The 7,262-nt window shown below is 43.7% G+C and overlaps 1 pseudogene; it reads right to left on the bottom strand.

The window, feature by feature from the left end:
* Positions 1-2,370: 2,370 nt before the first annotated feature.
* On the bottom strand, positions 2,371-3,601 carry LOC136491559 (phenylalanine ammonia-lyase-like; annotated as a pseudogene).
* Between the last annotated feature and the right edge of the window lie 3,661 nt (positions 3,602-7,262).

Below are 7,262 nucleotides of genomic sequence, written 5' to 3'. Positions count from 1 at the left end.
AGAAGGGGGAGGCCAAGTGGCGGGCGTACCTAGCAGGAAGGGGAGGCCAAATGCACTAGTACACAGAACATTAGTACTTGCCGGTTTGAAACCTATTTTCATTGGCGTTTTTACCAACCGCCAGTACGAAAGGCCAATAAAAATCGCGAACTTCATATGGATCTTCTAGAGAACAGCCACTACAAATATTTACCATGGCACTGTAAATCCATTTACACTGGTTGCTTTCTAAAGAAAACAGTCACTATAAATAATTTTCTAAAATTGCAAATCGGGCTAAAATTTGTTTTCCTATCCGAGGTCATTTGAGAAATTCAAAAAATATGAATTTTGAAATCATTAATCTTAAAACATAATTTCTGCGCCCTAAATGATTTTAAATGAAAAGGTCGTCAACTGCAAAATTGTAGATATTTTGGACTCCTACAACTTTTGTTCAGACTATTTCTCCATCCGAGATAATTTGAAAAACTCAAAAAAATAATTTCAAATTATTTATAGTGGCGCTAGGTTAAGAAAACCGCTAGTATAAATAAATCTTTACTGACTGTTTTCTTGAGGTTACCCCCAGTAGAAATCATGCATTTTTACTGATGCTAAACTTAAGAAAACAACCAGTAAAAATGAATTTACAACTGGCGGTTCGTGGCCTGGACCCACTGTTTCATTCCTAGTGGCGCCTATACATTATGAACCGCCAATAAAAAATAGCAACCATCAACAAAAAATCAATTGTGTACTAGTGGTGGTGGTGCAGAGGACGATGGGGAGCGATCGGCGGCAGACTCAGCCGAGGCGGTGCGGAGATTGGAGCCAGGGAAGAAGGTACACGTAGCCCCAGACATCGGAGCGGATGTCGGAGCATAGAGGTCGGATCTTAGCACGGAGGGGAAGGTGGCGGGGCCCAAAGGGAGCTCAAAGCAAGGATGGTGGCAAACGGAGCTGCGTGCCCCAGCCTAGATGTTGCTCCTCAGTCGCGCACCCTGGCCTAGAGGCCGCGCGCCTACCACGCCGTGGGTTCAAGGTCTCCGCCCCGGGCTTCCGTCCCTGGACCTTCCCATTCTAGGGTTCTAGGGAGAGAACGAGAGGGCCGACTGAGAAGATTGGGTCTCTGGAGGTATGTTTTCTTGGCCCGGGTGTTTCATCACAAGGGGGTATTTTGATCGATCTCCACATCTTTGTGACGATGATGGCTCAAGTTTTTAACAAAGATCCCTAACAGAAGTGACAGTAGTGTCATGTACTACGGGAGAAAATTTAGACGCAGTGTCATACAAGAAAGTGATGGCTTACGTTTTTACAGGGCCATACAAGAAATAAATTAGTTTCACAGTATCTTACAAGAACTGTTCTCATTATACCTACCAGCGGCGTGGTCATTGATGATAGTTTTGCCGCAGGGAAAAGCTTGACCACAACGAACATAATATTCTCATTAAACTTTCCCAGAAGAATTTATTATTATTATTATTTTAGCCTAAAAAAAAGTAATGTAAGCTTTAAAAAGAGCACGTGGCTCGCAATAATTTAAGTAAGGACTATTTTCCACGTGTGTTGGTGACATGGCAGTCGAATCACAACATTCGGTATGGCATGCCTCTACCATGAGTCACGCCTTTCTCTCTTTGGCATGACTCAGATTTCGTACCTTCTTTTGGCAATTTAAAATGAAGACCTAGAGACCTAAAAAATGATCTAGTTTTTTTTACGTAATTGCTAAAAAATAAGGATGACTCAATTTGCTTGGATCTGGTATCCTATATAGTTTGTTGTAGTTTTAAATCTAAAATTCTTCCTGATGTGCTATATTTGAGTTTTTGTTAAGCGATTTTTTCTCATCGTTCAAAAATGAAGGACCTAGGTACCTCCAAATATATTGTTATTTTTCAAATATACGGTAAAAATTACGCACAATCTTTTTTTTGGATATGATATCATAGCTTTTTTTAGTTTTGAAATTAAAATTCGTCTGTAATGCTATTTTTAAGTTTTCAAATAAGTTGTTTGGCACCAAAATGGTTTTAAAAATCTGGAAAAAAATCATGTAAAGTTTTAGTTTGAAAAGTATTATTTTGTCATGTAATTTCTCGGCATATATACGTGCTCAAGTGAAATCTAAAGGTACTTAACAAAGTATATGCTCAAAATTAGGTTTTAAGGTATCATATTTGAAAAGAGCTCAAAACAAACTCAAAATTTTTGTGGATGCTAAAGATAATGTGCACTCCATGTGCATCTCATGAACATTGGCATTTCTCATTCATGAACGTACATAACATGTTATTTTGAACTTGAGTAGACACATAATGACGATGTTTAAGTGACCTTACATAAGCTTTTTGTTAATACAATGTGACAACACATGTGACACTAGTAAACCATGATTAAGAGCTCAAACAACTCTAATATGTAGTAAACCTGCGCCTCGTGAATTATTCGTGTGTAGTACGTGCTTCCATTTTCATCCGTCACACCTCGCGATCGTCTTTCTCTTATCTGCTCTAGTTCAGCTAAGTGGCAGGGGCACGCCGTTCCATTGGCGTGCGCGTGCTCCATGAGCACCACCCGGAGCTTCTGCATCAGTGGGTAGTTGGGGCTGCACGGGTCGTCCGCGTACGTGAACACCTCCACGCGGTCGATCGCACTGAGCAGGTCGTCGTTCATGATGGCGAGGGAGGATTTCTTGGCGACACGCCTCACGCAGTTCTTAACGGCGGTCCTGATGTTCTCCTGGAGCTGGCGCAGGTCGACGGCCTGGCACAGCGCGATCAGGAAAGTGGACGACATGAGCTTCAGGACGGTGACGGCGTCTGCGGTCATCCTGGCGGAGATGAGGCCGAGAGAGTTGACGCCCTGGTTGTGCTGCTCCGCGCTCTGGACATGGCTGGTCATCGGGTTGGCCAGGAACTGGAGCTCGGAGCAGTAGGACGCCATGGCGATCTCCGCGCCCTTGAAACCATAGTCCATGCTCGGGTCGCGCCCGCCGGACAGGTTGGAGGGGAGGCCACTGCTGTAGAAGCTGCTCACGAGCTCGGTGAACTGCTCGAACATGAGCCTGCCGATGGCGGCGACGGCGAGCCGGGTGTTGTCCATGGACACCCCGATGGGAGTGCCCTGGAAGTTGCCGCAGTGGAGCGCCTTGCTACGGGCGGCGTCGATGAGCGCGTTGTCGCTGACGGAGTTGATCTCCCGCTCGATCGACTTGGTGGCGAAGCGGATGACCTCGATCTGCGGGCCTAGCCACTGCGGCCCCGTGCGGAGCGCGTACCTGTCCTGCTTTAGCTTTGTCAGCGGGTCGTGCTCGCCCTGCTCCATGCCCAGCTTCATGTAGTAGCTACCATTCTAGTATGTGCTCCATGATGGCCGCGGCCTCGATCTGTCCAGGATGGTGCTTAAGCGCGTGGATGCGGTGGTCGGTGTACTCCGGCTTGCCGGCCATGACCTCGCAGTACACCGCCGAGAGGACTTCGGCAAGGACGGCGAGAACGTTGGCGTCAAAGAGCACGATGGCCGCAAGACCAGAGCCCACGCCCGTGCCGTTGACGATGGCGAGACCTTCCTTGGGCTCTGCATAGTTCCAAAAACTATTGTTGGCTAACTGAAAAGAGGTTGCTTGATAAATTGAAAGGGTTATAATTTGTACGTACCGTGAAAGATCAGAAAATTATTCGGACATCACAGGTGTGTCCTTATCATCCACTATAATCTGGATATGATATATTTTGTTTGATTTCTTGAGGACATTTTCCCCACATTTCTATGACGGTGATGGTTTGTAAATTATATGCAATAAAATTATGAACCTTCTTTGTATTGTCCTCCGACTAATGTGTATAGTGTCTATGGTAAATTACATGTGTGCTTCAACTTGGTTGTACATTAGGTGTACAGGGACTTCCACCTCCACTTCCACCCCAAGGCACCTAGTTTTTTTCCAAGATGTATGTCGTTCGAGCCAACTTTGGAGTAGGCCCGATCACCATTTTCGTCCATAGTTAGGAATCTTATTTTGCACTCAATTTATGTTTTTTAGACTTTGTTGCATCCCAAATATAAAGATACCAAATAAAGTGTTTCAAGTACAAAGATCCCGTCAAGCACTGCAACTTTCATATAAGGTGTGTTCTTATAGAGGCTGTTCACAAAATTCATAAATTTAAATTTCATAAATTATAAACTTAAAATGTATATTTTGGTCCCTACAATAATCTCAAATAAAAGAATCATCAACTACAGTGTTTCAAATCTCATAGAGGTCTACCACATTGATATTAAGTTCTTCTTCATCCGATCTCGTTGTAACATATGGAGTATACATTACCGTAATATAAATCTTTGATGGATTTGTGATGTATGTATGTGAGTCTAGTAAGCCATAGGAATTAAAAAGTGTCACACAAAAATAATAATAAAATTATTAAATAATAATACGGAAAAATTAGATCACTACCGGGTCAATCAACAAGCCGACAGTGATCATAGCTATATCACTGTCGGCTCGTGCTTTTGTGAACCGATAGTGATCATAGCTATATCAAACAGTGTTGCTCAAACTTCACTGTCGGTTGATGTCTTGAACCCGCAATGATCATGAGCATATATCACTGTCGGTTTAGGACAGAAACCGGCAATGATGTTTGATATCACTATCGGTTTTGGTGAACCATTAGAGATATATAGGAAAGACACATCACTGTCGCTTTCCTCCTGCCGGTTCTATTTCCGACTGTGATGGTGGTTTTAGCCAGCGGTAAAGGGTAAGATTTAGTGTCGTTTGAAGAGGTTACTTGTACTCTTTTTCTATTAGCGTTTGTTTGGCAATTTGTGCAACATTTATTTTTAAGAGAAGTTGGAAGCACCGATGAAAGGTCCTAATGGCTAGAGGGGGGTGAATAGCCTAATAAAAATATCTACAACAACACTTAACAAAATGGTTAGACAATTATGAGTCAAAGCAAGTGTTGCGCTAGCTTACTCAAAATGCAAGCCACCAACCATAATTCTAGTTTAGATAGTATCTATTCACACAATGGCTATGACACTACCCTATGTTAGTGTGCTCTCAAAGGCTAACTAAAGAGCCACACCAACCAAGTAAGCAAGCTCTCACAACTAGCTACACTAAAGAGCTTGACAACTAGTTTGCGGTAATATAATGAGGGTGATCAAGAAGGTTATACCGCCATGTAGATGAAGGAACCAATCAATCACAAGGATGAACAACAATGAAGACCAATCACCTCGGAATCAAATAATGAACACAATGATTTTTTTAAAGAGGTCTACTTGCTTGCCGGCAAGCTAGTCCTCGTTGTGGTGATTCACTCACTTGGAGGTTCACGTGCTAATTGGCTTCACTCGCCAAACCCTCAATAGGGTGCCGCACAACCAACATAAGATGAGGATCACACAAGCCATTAGCAATCCACTAGAGTACCTTTTGGCTCTCCACCGGGGAAAGGTCAAGAACCCCTCACAATCACCACGATCGGAGCCGGAGACAATCACCACCCTTCGCTCGACGATCCTTGCTACTCCAAGTCGTCTAGGTGGCGGCAACTACCAAGTGTAACAAGCGTAATCCGCAGCGAAACACGAACACCAAGTGCCTCTAGATGCAAACACTCAAGCAATGCACTTGGATTCACTCCCAATCTCACAAAGATGATGAATCAATGTTGGAGATGAGTGGGAGGGCTTTGGCTAAGCTCACAAGGTTGCTATGTCAATGCAAATGGCCACAAGTATGAGCTTCAACCGGCCATAGGGCTTAAATAGAAGCCCCCACGAAAAAGAGCCGTTGTACCCCTTCACTGGGCATAATGCGGGGTGACCGGACGCTGGCCCTCAGCGTCCGGTCACATGATTCACACCACATGTCCCCTACTTCAAATACTGTTCATTAGATTTCAACGGTCATCTGTTGACCGGACACAGTGCACAAACTGACCAGACGCTCAGCCTCTAGCGTCCGGTCGTTTCCAGTAAGGTTCTAGAAACGGATTTCTTCGACCGAACGCGTCCGGTCATGCTTGACCGAACCCTGCCAGCGTCCAGTCACACAGTGACTTTCCTCAGTGCTGCCCGACAACACGACCGGACACACCCTGCCAGCGTCCGGTCGCTGAGCGACCCAGCGTCTAGTCGTTTGACCGACGCCAGCGTCTCCGCTGTTACAACTGACTGGACGTGCCGGTTCCTCTGGGACCAGCGTTCGGTCACCTTGTGACCAGCAAGACTAACTCCTTTTCACCTCTAACTTCTTCACCCTTGCTCAAATGTGCCAACCACCAAGTGTATCACCTTGTGCACATGTGTTAGCATATTTTCACAAACATTTTCAAGGGTGTTATCATTCCACTAGATCCTAAATGCATATGCAATGAGTTAGAGCATCTAGTGGCACTTTGATAACCACATTTTGATACGAGTTTCACCCCTCTTAATAGTACGGCTATCAATCCTAAATGTGATCACACTCTCTAAGTGTCTTGATCACCAAAACAAAATAGCTCCTATGGTTTATACCTTTGCCTTGAGCTTTTTGTTTCTCTCTTTCTTCTTTCCAAGTCCAAGCGCTTGATCATCACCATGGCATCACCATCATCATGTCATGATCTTCATTTGCTTCGCCACTTGGAATGTGCTACCTATGTCATGATCACTTGATAAACTAGGTTAGCACTTAGGGTTTCATCAATTCACCAAAACCAAACTAGAGCTTTCAATCTCCCCCTTTTTGGTAATTGATGACAACCCTTTCACAAAGATATGAATTGAAATTCTATTGAATCCATGCTGCTTGCCCAAGCATATTTACCATGTGTAAAAGAATATGGACAAGTTTCATGAACACCAAATAGTAGCAATTGCTCCCCCTACATATGTGCTAAGAGTTTGGATTGTAGCTTGCACATATGCTTAGATAGGAAATATAGGAGATAGTGTCTACCAAATGATGCTAAGGTATACAAGATGGACCTTTGAAGCGTGATACCAATCGGAGTGCACCATTATACCATCCTTAGCACCATGGTTAGCTTTATACCACTTGGAAACATACTTTGAAAAGATACTACTTGTAAACACTTACTTGGAAGTGAAAGTTATCTAATGATTTCATTTCATCATTCAATCTTACAACTAGCATACACTACACAAGCATGGATATTTTAAAATTTAGAACTTATGCCATGCAAGCAAAACATATGAAATGCACATTTAAATGCACCATTCAAGGTCATGAGCTTGCTCCCCCTATT

The sequence above is a fragment of the Miscanthus floridulus genome, chromosome 11, assembly GCF_019320115.1.
Source record: "Miscanthus floridulus cultivar M001 chromosome 11, ASM1932011v1, whole genome shotgun sequence".
Classification (NCBI taxonomy): domain Eukaryota; kingdom Viridiplantae; phylum Streptophyta; class Magnoliopsida; order Poales; family Poaceae; genus Miscanthus; species Miscanthus floridulus.
Note: the sequence above shows the minus strand (reverse complement) of the source record. Positions and strands in the feature narration are given on the sequence as shown.